The following is a 15,588-nucleotide window of genomic DNA, read 5'->3' as shown; positions in this document are numbered from 1 at the left end:
AGCACAAGCACTACCAACACTCAATGAGATGACCTAATAACGAAAGCTTTCCTGAGTCATTTTAGTCTCTACAGCATCTTATCTTATGTCACATTACTTTGCACCACAGAAATGGATCTAATCACAGACAGCGCAGAATAGAAATAACTTGAAATGTGTCCATATCATCCACAGGAAGTAAGTCGAATTAATCAGAAACTGAAGCCCAGTAATATAAAAGCTTCAAGTACAGTGCTGTGTTCACCTAAACTGGATATTTTATCTGCTAGTCTATTGAAAATTGTTAACAGTAATCAAGACGCAAAAAGGAGGAAAATTCTGAGACTCAGTAGAGGTTCAGTGCCACTGCGACCTTCAGCAGCACCAGGAATCTGTGGAACTGTCACAAATTCCCCCTCAGTGCACAGCGTGTGTCCTGCAGTGAGTGCTGCTGTGCTTTTGTTTATGATTTCCATTTGTTTCAGTTTTTGGTTCAGTCTCCAGACTTTTCTCACTGTTGGTCTTTTCCCTAATGTGTGCACCTGTTCTAAGTTTATCCCATGATTTGTTAGTCTTTTTATACCTGATGATTCTCACCTTCTGTGAAATCTTGTAGGGTTTACTAGTGCAGTATTGAGTCTTAGTTTCCTGTTCCTGTGTAAATCTGTTTTTTGTCTGTCTTGTGCATGCTTTTTTATTTGGATTATGTATCTGCTTACTTTGACGTTGCCTTCCTGTACTTTGACCTCTGTTTGGAATTATGTTGAAGATTATTGGTTGTCCCTTAACAAAGAACACAGAGTTTACTCACTTGTGTCCTGTCTCATCAGAAACAGACAGATAACATACACAGACAGCAACATTCAGACCATCAGACTGTGAATGAAACAATATATTTGCTCCCTTAGAGAAAGTTTAAAATTCATGTGTCTCATTTCAGGCCTTTTATTAACAGCTCTAACGGTAAAACTGACTATCTGTCATGATGGAGTCCATGGATGGATGCGAATGCAAATGGAGAACAGGAACAAAGACTCAGAGAAACAGACATAAGGACAGAAAAAAAAAAAAAAAAAAAAAAAACAGAATACCAACCAGAAACTAGGCAAATTATATAAACAAGGCTAGAAATACTTGAACTATCAAAAAGACTATGCATAGTACAAACATCTTCAAATGAAAGTAAAGAAATAAACATAATACTCCAACAACAAAGGACTGAAACCCGGGAACTAATAGGATAACTAATCAAGAAAAACAACAAACAGGTGAGCATGGTAAAACAGGAAATGAGGGAGACAACAGAAGAAGAAGTTCTACACAGACAGTCAGGGTGCTCTCTAGTGGCCCTGGATGGAACTTCCCCTGCAGACCATGATGTGATCTGCTTAACCCTTAAAAGACTTGTTACTGAAAAAAAACAAAGCAAGTGGAATATATTCACTCTCCATTGCATTCAAAACAGTCTCTTAGGCCAGCTGCTTGTGCATATGCACAAAACTGATGCCATTTTAAATATTTGTTAGATAGAATACAGTGATGAATTTAAGATGCACAACACATCTTCTCGTTTTTATGGCTCCCTATGATTAATAATGAAAATTTTCATTTCCTTTCCCAGAAAAAGTGGCTAATAGACTCTTGAGAATGTCAAAAAAAGATCTCATACAGGTGATTCCAACTTTCTCTGAAAGGAGCACATGTACACTGCTGCTTAGGTGATACTTAGAACTTTAATCCATTAGTCCCTTGTGCATAAAGAACTGTGTACACCTGAAACTAGAATATATTTAGGTAAATATGACAGTTCTAGTGTGGAATTGGAATTGCAGCCCAACCTAGACTCATGAATCATTTATATGTGTACATGAAGATTTTGAGTGCATTTAAAATGTGCTTATTGACCAACATCACTTAAGCATTTTTGGATGACATTTAATTTTACATTATTTTAAGATAATAAGATAAGATTTTATTTAAAATTTAAGATTTTAAGATATTTTATGAGGTGATAGAGACGTCTAAAGCAAGATATATCCCTATAGTGATTGACACAGTAAGTCTCAAGTTCCAGCTGTTGAACAGATGGGATTTTCTTATTTCTTTTTCATTATTATTTTATTTATTTAATACAAGCAGGTAATACAACACAACCACACACACCCCTACACACATCAGACTGGTCAGTTATTATAAGCAGATATACTTCTGTTTATGGAGGAGATTAAATTTACCAGGTCTCATTAATACTTTCTCTTTTTTTTCTTTCTCTCCCTGTACTTTAGGAGGTTGAATGAGTTTCTATGAAGACTACCCATTCAATAATAATAAAAAAATCTTATCACCCCTCTTCCTGGATGTATTATATAATAAAATGTTTTGTTGAATGCAGTTGGTTACCTTGTTTATTTTGCACTATTGACCAAACTTCATTCTTGGGTTAGACTGAACAGTTGCTTGCATTCATTGATATTCACTTGTTGTGAATGCTTATGTGAATGTGTTCTTATGAACATTTTTGTTTTGTTTTTTCTCTGTTTTTCCTCATTTTGTCTGTGTTAATGCAAACAGCATAAATTTTGCAAAAGGTGTGTATTTTTATTAGAATTTTAATATTTCACCCTCATTTGCTTTTATAAATTTATTTTAAACTAGGTACACAAAATAGTTACACTCAGGACCTTAAGGATAAAAACGTCCCCATTGAAACCCATTCAAACTGCAATATTTAATCCTGTGACATTTAAGCATAAAATAATGCATTCTGTGTTAATAGCCTTTTGTTTTGGTTTCAAACATTGAATTTTTTTTGTTTCATTTTCTGAAATGTCTAGTATTTTCTCAGCTTTAGGCTTTGGGGAAAATACATACTTTTCCTTTTTTCTGATTCTGCTGTATTATAGAGTACTGCAGACCAATTGAATGATGCAGCTATAATTGTGTGTGTGTGTGTGTGTGTGTGTGTGTGTGTGTGGATGTCAGAGTTGTGGTTGTATGTGTATACTGAAAATTTTATGTGTGAACAGTTTGAAAGAAAGAAATGATATTGTACTGGAAATCACAAATCCCACCCCGTGTATTCGAGTCAAAGAAGGTTACTGAGCTTTGAATATTTTTGAATTATGTAAAGAAACCAGAGTCTAAAGGGTTACAATTCTGAAAATGAATGAATGTTTGGTAATTATGGTCAGAACTCAAGCTGGTAAAAATGAAAGTCAGTGAAAGTGGAATATATATACAGTGAGGGAAAAAAGTATTTGATCCCCTGCTGATTTTGTATGTTTACCCACTGACAAAGAAATGATCAGTCTATAACTTTAATGGTAGATTTATTTGAACAGTGAGAGACAGAATAACAACAAAAAAATCCAGAAAAACGCACATCAAAAATGTTATAAATTGATTTGCATTTTAATGAGGGAAATAAGTATTTGACCCCTCTGCAAAACATGACTTAGTACTTGGTTTAAAAACCCTTGTTGGCAATCACAGAGGTCAGACGTTTCTTGTAGTTGGCCACCAGGTTTGCACACATCTCAGGAGGGATTTTGTCCCACTCCTCTTTGCAGATCTTCTCCAAATCATTAAGGTTTCGAGGCTGACGTTTGGCAACTCGAACCTTCAGCTCTCTCCACAGATTTTCTATGGGATTAAGGTCTGGAGACTGCCTAGGTCACTCCAGGACCTTAATGTGCTTCTTCTTGAGCCACTCCTTTGTTGCCTTGGCCATGTGTTTTGGGTCATTGTCATGCTGGAATATCCATCCACGACCCATTTTCAATGCCCTGTCTGAGGGAAGGAGGTTTTCACCCAAGATTTGACGGTACATGGCCCCGTCCATCGTCCCTTTGATGCGGTGAAGTTGTCCTGTCCCCTTAGCAGAAAAAAAACCCCAAAGCATAATGTTTCCACCTCCATGTTTGACGGTGGGGATGGTGTTCCAGGGGTCATAGGCAGCATTCCTCCTCCTCCAAACACGGCGAGTTGAGTTGATGCCAAAGAGCTCCATTTTGGTCTCATCTGACCTCAACGCTTTCACCCAGTTGTCCTCAGAATCATTCAGATGTTCATTGGCAAACTTCAGACGGGGATGTATATGTGTTTTCTTGAGCAGCGGACCTTGCGCGCGCTGCAGGATTTCAGTCCTTCACGGCGTAGTGTGTTACCAATTGTTTTCTTGGTGACTATGGTCCCAGCTGCCTTGAGATCATTGACAAGATCCTCCCGTGTAGTTCTGGGCTGATTCCTCACTGTTCTCATGATCAATGCAACTCCACGAGGTGAGATCTTGCATGGAGCCCCAGGCCGAGGGAGATTGACAGTTCTTTTGTGCTTCTTCCATTTGCGAATAATCGCACCAACTGTTGTCCCCTTCTCACCAAGCTGCTTGGCAATGGTCTTGTAGCCCATTCCAGACTTGTGTAGGTCTACAATCTTGTCCCTGACATCCTTGGAGAGCTCTTTGGTCTTGGCCATGGTGGAGAGTTTGGAATATGACTGATTGATTGCTTCTGTGGACAGGTGTCTTTTATACAGGTAACAAACTGATATTAGGAGCACTCCCTTTAAGAGTGTGCTCCTAATCTCAGCTCGTTACCTGTATAAAAGACACCTGGGAGCCAGAAATCTTTCTGATTGAGAGGGGGTCAAATACTTTTTTCCCTCATTAAAATGCAAATTAATTTATAAAATTTTTGACATGCATTTTTCTGGATTTTTTTGTTGTTATTCTGTCTCTCACTGTTCAAATACAACTACCATTAAAATTATAGACTGATCATTTCTTTGTCAGTGGGCAAACGTACAAAATCAGCAGGGGATCAAATACTTTTTTCCCTCACTGTATATATATATATATATATATATATATATATATATATATATATATATATATATATAATATTTCAATGACAGTTTCATAATTAATGTTGTTGTTAATCATTGACATGGGTTAACATAAGATAATGTTAGCTTGTGAGTAATTATGAACATAGAAGCATGAAAAAAAATATTAATGCATATGTACTGTAAATGTATTCTACGTTATGGGAGCAAATCCTCCTTCCCTGCAAAATTAAACACAGAAAAACTGATTAATGCTGTCGCTCCATCACTTCCCAGAAAATAAAGTGCTACTGTAAAAATACTCAACGTAGAAATCACTGCACATTTATGCTTTAATATTTACTGAAAATTGATACAAATATAGGCCCTGCTGCTGTCTGTCCCACTTAAACCCATTCAATTCAATTTTGTTTATGGGATTTTGGTTAAAAGCCTGAAATAAGGCCTGTGGTGAACAAAATATTTTCACGTTTTATTCTGTGACATAAATACACCAGTAGTACCCCACTCAGGATTTTTTAAAAAGATTTAGCGTGTATTTAAAAAGGCGGTTGCTAACAATTTGCTAAATGTGACTAAAGACATTGTCAGGGACATTAAACGTCATCACGCCGAACAGGAAAAAACTTTGCATATAAACTGGTTCAGGTGTGCAGCGCACAATTCCCAAAAAATGTGGATGAAGATTCATCCACAGAATAAATCTGTATTATGGAAAATGTTTTTAAATCAAGTTTAGAAAAGTCCACTCAAGCTTGGTGGTGGTGACGTTGAAGCGACCGTAGTGTAGTTAGATTACAGCATATTGTTAGGTTTTTATTTCTGGCGATTGTATTTAGGCTTCAAGCTTCATAAAACGTTGTGTTGATTTGTGAAAAGTATCTTGATGTACAAAACGTGTTAGTATTGTAAAGGTTTGTTGATCACAGAGCTTATTTACTGCGATAATCCAAAAGCCTATGGGAAAATCCTATTGGGTTTTTTGTCGAGGGAACAAGAGTGATGCTAACTTCCGGGTTCGAGTACGACATGACATCATCCCAGCGCCAATCTATTGAGTGCTACATGAACCACGTGACTGCGTGGCGGCGAGATCAAAGAGTGTCGCCACTCTTTTTCAACACAGAGAGAGAGAGAGAGAGAGAAAGAAAAAGAAAAAGCTCGGATTTTTTCTTCGCGACTGGTAAATAAAGTGTCGTTGTCCATCTGCAGTTATGAGTAATTCCTATTTTTTGCCGGTTGATGTGTTGTTTTTTAGTGGAATCACATTGTTGCTGTATTTTGTTTTGTATATTTTCAGTGGTTTTGTTTGTTGCACTCGTGTGCTTTTCTCCCTGTAATAATCTGGATCAGATGAACCCGTACATTTCCGGTATGAAGGCAGATTTATGTGTGTTTCGATGTGAGTGAAGTTCTGTTTAAATTGTTATTGTGTTTGTTTTAGGCGGACTGGGCCTCTATTATGTAGCGGAGCTCCTCGTCGTCATGGTTACGGGAGAATTCCTGCTTCCAGTTTCGTTTTGAGTTGTTCTGCAGTTTCCAGTTCTCTCTCCATCTTGTATTTCTCACAGACTGGGAGGTTTGGGTTGTTGGTGTTATTGTGTTGGTTTGTTAATAGTGTTTTTTATTATTATTATTTTATTATTATTAGTTCGACTGTCTTGTTTTATGAGCATTTCTGTTTATTTGTTTTTTTCCTTCTGTTTAGTAACCATCATATGAACTGACGTGACCTCGATGCAGTCTGTATTGGTTCTGGTTCTGTTGGCATTGTGTCCCATCTCTGAACCCCTGCATGACTTACATTTATTTTCTGTCTGTTGGAGGAGCTGAAGGTTGGGGGTGGATCAATTGGTGCTGTTTTTTTCCTTTCACTTGTGCTGTGTTGTGCTCTCAATATTGTGTGTGTGTGTGTGTGTGTGTGTGTGTGTGTGTGTGGTGTAACTCCTTGCTTGGTGGGCTGATCGTGTCCATCCTTAACCTACTCCCTGTGGGTAAACCTACTCCTCCATTAGGAAGTTTAATGAATATTTCTGATGTTCAGATGGCTTGGACCATATATCATAATTACACTTAATGTGTGACTATCAGTGACTCATCTTCATGGTTTGTTTCACTGATCCATTTTTAAAAATGTATTTATCTTGTGGGTTGAAATAAATAAAGCTTTATATTTTTGTATATCTAGGTCTCCTGCCTTTCAGTACCTGTGTTGCTCTTTTTGTGATCCTATTTAGATTTAGTAAATATTCCCAGGGTGGTGGTGTTGTTGCTTTCTATCTAGCACTTGATCTATTCTCTTTGCCACCGATGCCACACAATGAAAAACCCCCATCTCTTTTCATCTGTAACTGTCACTTATCTCATGACCATATTTGACATGGGTTTGTACAGTTTCACAAAATTAGGAAACGTCCAGGACAACCTTCTCAAATTGCAAAGAGTTTATTGACTGCTGAAGAATCAACATGGGGAAACTCGTATTCCTTCCCGAAGTCCTTGTAAATGTAACAAGAAAAAATGCTCTTGTCTCTCTATCTTCAGATAAAGCCCATGAACCACCCATGTTCATATCACTTGTTTCTCCTCTTATTCTTAAAAAGATATGGTAAGAATTAATGATTGTGTGTCGTTCTACTGGTGGTGCATCAACTGGCCTAAATCCTCAGTTAGAAAGAGCAGCAGCTGAACTCCAGATGGCATTGAATTGCTTTATTTCTTATTCCAGTGTCAAATTAATTATTTAGTGTTGCACATTTAATAGAGATATTTGTGGTTTCCACAACAATGAAAATGACTTCCGGGGCACCTCCAGACTGCAGACCCAGCACTTCTCTGCTTCTCTGTTTGTGTTTGTCCAAGTTGTTTTCATTACGTCTAAGTTGCAAATGTGCTTGATCACTTGATGGGATAGTGAAAATGAGAATGGAGTTCACTGGAAAATATGTATTCACGTGCATTTTGATTTTCTCCTTAATTTTGGAAAACCTTTCGCACCTGGAGAGAAAGGTGTGGGCACACCTGTGAGGATTTACTATCGGGAATTTTTACTGTCACTAAGAGAGCACCGGCACTCGGAAACACCTGCACTGCTAGATGGACATTTTCTATCCGTGTTAGAAGTAGTAGCTCAGCGGTTAAGATGTTGGACTTCTGCTCAGAAGGTCATGAGTTCAAATCCCAGCACTGCCAAGCTGCCACTGTTGGGCCCTTGAGCGAGGCCCTCAACTGCTCAGTTGTATAAATTAGATAATTGTAAGTTGCTCTAGATAAGGGCATCTGCCAAATGGATGCATGTTTAGCTTGTATTAATGTTAATAAAGCCCCAGGCCCTGATGGCTTGAGAGGGAGGATTTTAAAAGCTTGTGGAAATCAATACAAATGGTCCCTTACACAGTTATTTCAGATATTATTTAATGAGCACACAGTACCACATATGTGGAAAATATCTACGATAATACCTATCTCTAAAACATCAGGGGAAACACTACCTGAAAATTTTAGACCAGTTGCATTCACTTCTGTCTTGGAAAAATGTATGGAAAGAATTTGTAAGTAAACATGTTATTTCTTCAGTGTGTAAGATTTTAGATCCATTGAAGTTTGCATATAGACCATACCGGGGGACAGAAGATGCCACAATTACTTTAATTGATTTTATTGTAAAGCATGTGCAGGATTCTAAATTTTATGCCTCGGCATTTTTTATTGACTTCACCTCAGCCTTTAATACAATACAGGTTCATTTGCTTCTATCATGTCTGTATAATGTGAATATAAATTCTGCTTTGGTACATTGGATCAAAGATTTCCTCACAGATAGACCACAGGGAGTTATTATGAATGGCATATTTTCAAATGAATTGGTTTTAAATACAGGGGCACCACAGGGTTGTGTGTTGTCACCACTCTTATTCTCCATATATACCAATGAGCTACAAATTAAGAGTAATACAGCTGGTCTGTTTAAGTATGCTGATGATATGGTTATGGTGCAACTTTGTTCTAAAAATCAAGTAATGAGCGAGCAAACATCTTAAAAATGTGGTTGTTCTTGAAGACTGGTGTAAATTGAGTGCCTTGCACATAAATGTATGGAAAACAAAAGAGATGATTTTCAATTTTAATTCTGGTGAACAACATGTGTTAGGGAAACTAAAGTTAAAGGATCAGGTTGTTGAGATTGTGGAACGTTTTAATTATTTGGGAACTTATTTGGATACAAGGTTTAGTTTTTGTGAGAATCTAGACAATATTTTAAGGAAAGCAAGTCAAAGGTTATTTCTTATGTGTAAACTTAAGAGTTTTGATGTTATTTTTAAAAAGAGTATTTTAATGTTTAATATTATAGGCTGGTATGGTAACTTAGGAGTGAGGAATAAAAATAAGTTTCAGAGGATAGTGAGAATAGCAGGAAAAATAATAGGACGCCAGCAAACACAGCTTGATAAACTGTATTTGCTGCCAATACACAGAAGAGCAAAAAGGATTGTATTTGAGTCCACTCACCCACTTAACTCAGAATTTGTAATGCTTTCATCTGGGAGAAGGTATAAGGTCACAAAATATCTTAGAAATGTGTATAAACATTCCTTTATACCAGTGGCAATTAGAATATTAAATGAAGAGTAAGCACTTACTCTTACAAAAGAGTAAGCCACACAGACACACCAGTTTCTGAAGCACATGAAAGCAGAGCCATGACTTTAGGCAAAAGTTTTTAAGATTCTAGTGACTTGTACATGTACTTTTGATCATGAACAGTGTGGGAATTCTCTAACTGTAGGAGGAAACGTCTGTTGCTGCGACTTGTGGTGTTTAAAAAAAAAAAGGCTCAATAAAAATTATATTTAATATTAAACCCATTTTGTCTGTATAATAGCACATTGAACAACTAGAATGGCAGTAGACAGCTGTTTAGACAGGTCTCAAGATGATGTGTGTCAAATTTGGTGACTATTGGACACAATTTGAAGTAGTAGCAAATATGGCACTTAGATGGAAGCATTTTTGTCATGTTATTGTAACGTTTGACCAGTAAGTGGTGCTGTCATGAAATTTGATGCATAGCATCAGGGCATGGACCTGGAGATTTCTACCAAGATTTGTGTCAGTGTGCATGGTTGTTGCTGAGATACAGCCTCACTTTCTGCTTGGCAGCTTCATTGTCAGATTTGCTGACACATTACTGGCAAACCATTTGGACTATCCACATTTGGACTATCTATAATGGCTGTTGTGTTTTTGCTTTCCTCAGCAGTGTGAGTTAAATAGAAAGAGAGGTGATAAACTGTTTTCGCACTGTTGATAACATTTCACATTCTCAGGCTAAAAGGCTGAAAGATGCACATGCATGTATTGCATGATGCTACTTAAAACTTCTATGGAAGGTCCAGATGACTTGTAATGAATAATGAAATAAGAAAAAGAGAATATATTGTTATTGTGAATGAAGCCGATCCACACAGATATAAACCAGTCAAGTCTTTGTCACCATATACTGTAATAAATGAAAAAAGCTTATATCATTAGATAATATATACATTTACCCTGACTTCATGAGTATACAGTTTATTAAATATAAAACATGATGATAACTGTTCATATGTGAAGCTCAGTACCTCAGTAAAGCAACATTCCTTGCCATTATATAATGTTTTTTACTTGCAGTACCTTGTACAGCCAGTAGGTGCACACAACACAGCCGAGCTCCCTGTAAACAAAAACAGTTTATGTCCACAGCTCACATTCCTGCTACATTTTGTAGTTTTATCTGAAAACTGTAAACAACTGCAAATTAGCTCATGTCAGTCATTTCACATCTGATTTACATTTAAAAATAACCATTCATATCTAGCAATGAATGTTCTGATTAATTGACATTATTACACAAAGAGTTTACTCTTCTTTGTTATTCAGCAAATAAGTGAATTTCACTTTAAATTATGTAGCTGTTAAGACATGGAACATTATTGTGGTTTGGTTTTTAATCTAGTTCAGCTGTGTGGCTTTAGCCAGTGAGAAACGAGGAAATGCTGTCATTCACATTCTCAGTGAAGCCAAAATTAAAACATCCACACCTACATGTTCTCACTACTGCTGGTTTCTGTGGCATGTGCCATGGTTTTCAGCACAAACACTACCAACACTCAATGAGATGACCTAATAACGAAAGAAGAACATACAGTAGTGAGCTTTAGTTCTGTCTTCCTGTGTAAATCGTTTCTTTTGTCTTGTGCCTGCTTTTTAATCTGGATTATGGATCTGCTTACTGTGATGTTGCCTTCCTGTACTTTGACTTCTGCTTTGAATTATGACAAATATTATTGGTTGTCTCTTAACAAGGAACACACTGAGTTTACTCACTTGTGTCCTGTCTCATCAGAAACAGACAGATAACACACACAGATAGCAACATTCAGACCATCAGACTGTGAATGAAACAATATATTTGCTTCCTTAGAGAAAGTGTAATTCATGTCAGTTTAATTTAAGTCAATTCATGTCTCATTTCAGGCCTTTTATTAACAGCTCTAATAGTAAAACTGACTCCTTAAATACTGATCAGTTGCTGTTATTAGTGTCCACATCAGCAGTTTCATGTACAGAAACCTAGCAGTATAAAGTAAATGCAGTATCACTTTATGTAACTTTATAAATAGAAATATAAGTTTGTGGTGACATTATTTGTGAGCTAAAGCTAGCCAGTGAACTGTGTATCCTAGGTAGATATCACCTGCAGATATGTACAAGAAGATGTTGTGGATAAAAATGACGTGAAATAAACATGAGGGAGACGTAGTATGAGTAATATGTAATTTTATTGAAAATTCACAAGACTGGTGGGTGTGTAATCTTGAGGAGAGCGGTAGGGGGAAGAAAATGGGGTGCGTCCTGGGGACATGGGATAGTCAGCAAGGGTGAAATAAGGAGAACACTGAGAGTACGGCGGACTGACAGGTGAGAAGAGGGAAGAGTGGTCATAGCCCAGATCAGAGGTGGTGACATCATCCTCAGACTGAAAGCTGGAGGGAGGGTCAGGCGGAGGGTCTGTCTGTGTAGAGGCGTCAATACACACATTCTGTATCTGAGAGGGGGGGACCCCGCATTTCCATTTCCAGAGGGGGTGCTGCGAAGAACGTTAAGTAGCACCATGATGTCAGCAGTGAGATGCGCGAGCTGATAGTGAGTGTTCCGATCCAAATCCAACCCCTCCAGTAAAGGGGAGAAGGAAAAATGACGACGGGCACCTAGACACACAGAAGCGGTATTAGGCGGATATTGACGAATTGGATTCACACTTTAAAATCTTTAAGAGTAACACACTATGGTTTATTAGTCACAGAGCAATATAAGAGCTGAGGCGTGCAGGCTGAGAAATACAGTCAAGGGCAGGCATGCAGACATAACGTCCACACACACACACACTCTCTCGCTCTGTCTCTCTCTCTCACACACACACACACACACACACACACACACACACACATAACATTATAACTTTATAAGAATAATAAAAAGGAGTATTAAGATATTATAAGGGTAATATAAAGAGTAGTAGGATATGCAGGACATTAGAAGGATAATATAATGATATTATGAAGTAGGGAGTACAGTAAACCATTTGCAAGCAGTATAACCATATATAAAATAGAGATATAGAGCAAATATGAAAGTAAATTATAAACCAGAAATACAGAAAAATGTAAAAGAAACTTACTCATAATTCAGATGGTGAAGATTCTTGTCTTGCGAGGAAGGGTCAGGCGTGGTGTAGACGGGGGCCTTAATTTTAAGGGTAGCTGAGTCAAGTTGCCCCCCCCCCCGCGAGATAACAGTGTGACCAAGGTCTCTCTAAATTATTTTCTCTCTCTCCCACTTTCAATCCTAATGGTAGTCAGAAAGTCCTCTTTCAAAACATAATGGTAAATTTGATAAGCCTCTTTTTAAACATCATGGTAATGTAGATGAGCTCTTTTTTTTAACCCTATTGGTATTGATATCATAGTCTTTCTAAGATATATTGGTTATCTACTGTGTAAATACAGTATAAATACTGGAGCTTGAGCTCCGGGTGTCAGATCACTTCTGAGAATTCTCATCGGTGTGGATCTCGTGTGGTGGAACGGAACCAATAAATCTGGAACCTTGCTTCTTCTCACTCACGGCTGGTGTCTTATTTTTCTATCTCCAACTGGGTTTGCAGATGTGAGTATTTGCTTCTATGTTGAATTTTTAAGTCTCTTCAGGTAATAGGCTAAATTTGAGCCAGCAATATTTATTATTCATAAAACCCATGAACAAAACAACAAACAACAATATTAAACATACAATCCTCTGCTCATTAGATAATTAATTTAGCTTGCACATAGCTATAGCCAACAACTTACCTGATATAAAGTGCTCCTTACAGAGAATGGAGTGTTTTAGAAATCAAATGCCATTATTTTTTGCCTGCTATTGTCACATCTTCCACAATCATTTGGTCATAAATATAGCAGTGTGGTCATACAGTAATGCTACATGAAATAGATAGAGGTCTGAATGTTAGAATTATATTTGTATTTTAGACACTGTATGTTTTCAGTGTCTTCTTTCTCTTTTCTACAGATGGTGATGTGATCCTGGAGAGTCCTGTCCATCCTGTGACTGAGGGACGTCCTCTGACTTTACGCTGTTTACATCACAACTCAAAGATCTCAGACTTTGGTGTTGATTTCTATAAAAATGATTCAGTTGTCCAGTCCCAGACTACAGGAGAGATGACCATCAGTACTGTCTCAAAGTCAGATGAAGGTTTCTACCACTGTAAACACCCAGAGAGAGGAGAGTCACCGAAAAGCTGGGTTTCAGTCAGAGGTTAGAAATAATTCGTATATTAATTTGAATAAAACTTTTGCTGTGTTGGAGTCAGTTTTCCATTCTTAAAGCATTTTCACAATATTTATTATGACTTATTGCTTCTTTACACTTTCTAAGCAACTCTATATTTATTACTGTTTAGAATTTATAGTGTAGAAATGTCGTTAAACCTCCTTGATATAACACCACTTTTACAGCATTTTTGAGTAAAATAAGAACAAGTTGTTGTATTTGAAGTACTGTAGACCAGAGAAACCTTTGTTATTATCAAAGGCCAGCAGGCTAGACTCTGTGTTAATGTTTAGACAAGATACTTGCATTTCAAGCATTAACAATTTATTTATTAAAGCCCACTTTAAACACTTTACAGTCAACAAACCGTCTATAGGTGTGACTATTTTATGTCTTCTACATTATCAGTAGGAAAGAACAAATACAACCGTCCTAATGTTCAATTAAATGTTCCAGAGAAATGCCTGTATGTTGTTAAATAAAGTAACATTAAGACATCTGTTCAGACTTAATAGAGGAATATTAGACTCATATTTTGGCATGAAGCGTAAATGTATGATGCAAATGGAATGCAAATGTACCAGATACAAATGGATCAAATGTGGGACAAGTTCTAAGTTTGTGTGGGACAATGTGGGACATATTTCCAACACTCAAAGGCCTACAATTTTGATGTCCATCTAAGTGAATAAGAAACATGTACACTCAGCCCATTTACATTTATATCTTTTGTGTCAAACAATGCAACAAAGAAAAACATTACTGCACAAAACATTAAGTGGAGGAAAAAAAATAGGATTCCTATAGCTTGACCTCAGGTGTGCCCACCCAGTTTGAATGAAAGCTGACAGCCCTTTGATGACAGGCTTTAATACTTTCTTCACAGCCACTGGATTAATATCATATTTGGCCAATGCCCCCTGGGGACGATTGCTTAGTCAGCAATCCAACTAATGTTTTCCATCTATTTCGGTTTCTAACTTACTGAAATATTATCATAGAAACATGAGACAACTGCAAAGGTGCTGTATTAATTATTTTTCTCTTTTCAGTAGTTTTATTTTATAAACACACACACTCACACACAGGTCTGTGCTGGTTGGCTTGCTCTGTCTTTCGAGGCGCCCGTCTCTCCTGTTTTTATTCTTGCCTTGGTTCACTGCAACACCAGACATTCATTAATATAACTCCCCACAGGTGTGCAATCCTCACCACTCACCTTCTCCGGCTCTGCCCTCCATTCACAAACCGGCGCTCGGGCATGCCTCCGCTTCCACACTTAGTTTCTTCCAATTTGAGTTAATTCTTTATTTCAAATCAAAATACGGGACATCATCTCAAGTTGCAGGATGTGGGACAAAGGACTAAAATGCTGTGCATTACAACACAAAGAGAGACGTCTGGTCGCCTTAGTACGTCTCTGTGTGTGCCAAAACTATTTTGGATTCATCTGATCTTAGAACCCGAGCCCATTTGAAGTTCCAGTAGTGTCTGGCAAACTGAAGACAACTGAGTTTGTTTTTGGATGAGAGTAGAGGCTTTTTTTCTTGAAACCCTTGTGGTGATGTAGGTGACTTCGGATTGTAGTTTCAGAGACTTTCTGACCCCAAGACGCAACTAACTTCTGCAATTCTCCAGCTGTGATCCTTAGAGATTTTTTGATTACTCAAACAATCCTTTTCACAGTGCATTGAAACAATACAGACACACATCCAATTCCAGGTTGATTCATTACATTTCCAGTTAATGTGAACTTCTTAATTATTGCCTTGATGATGGAAATGGGTATTTTCAATGCTTGTTTTATTTTCTTATAGAAATATCTCATTTTGTGAAGCTCAACAACCTTTTGCCACACATCACAGCTATAGACCTTGGTCTTATACTTTT

Source organism: Ictalurus furcatus, chromosome 7 (assembly GCF_023375685.1).
Source record: "Ictalurus furcatus strain D&B chromosome 7, Billie_1.0, whole genome shotgun sequence".
Lineage (NCBI taxonomy): Eukaryota > Metazoa > Chordata > Actinopteri > Siluriformes > Ictaluridae > Ictalurus > Ictalurus furcatus.
The sequence above is the reverse complement of the archived record's forward strand: the minus strand, read 5'-3'. Positions refer to the sequence as shown.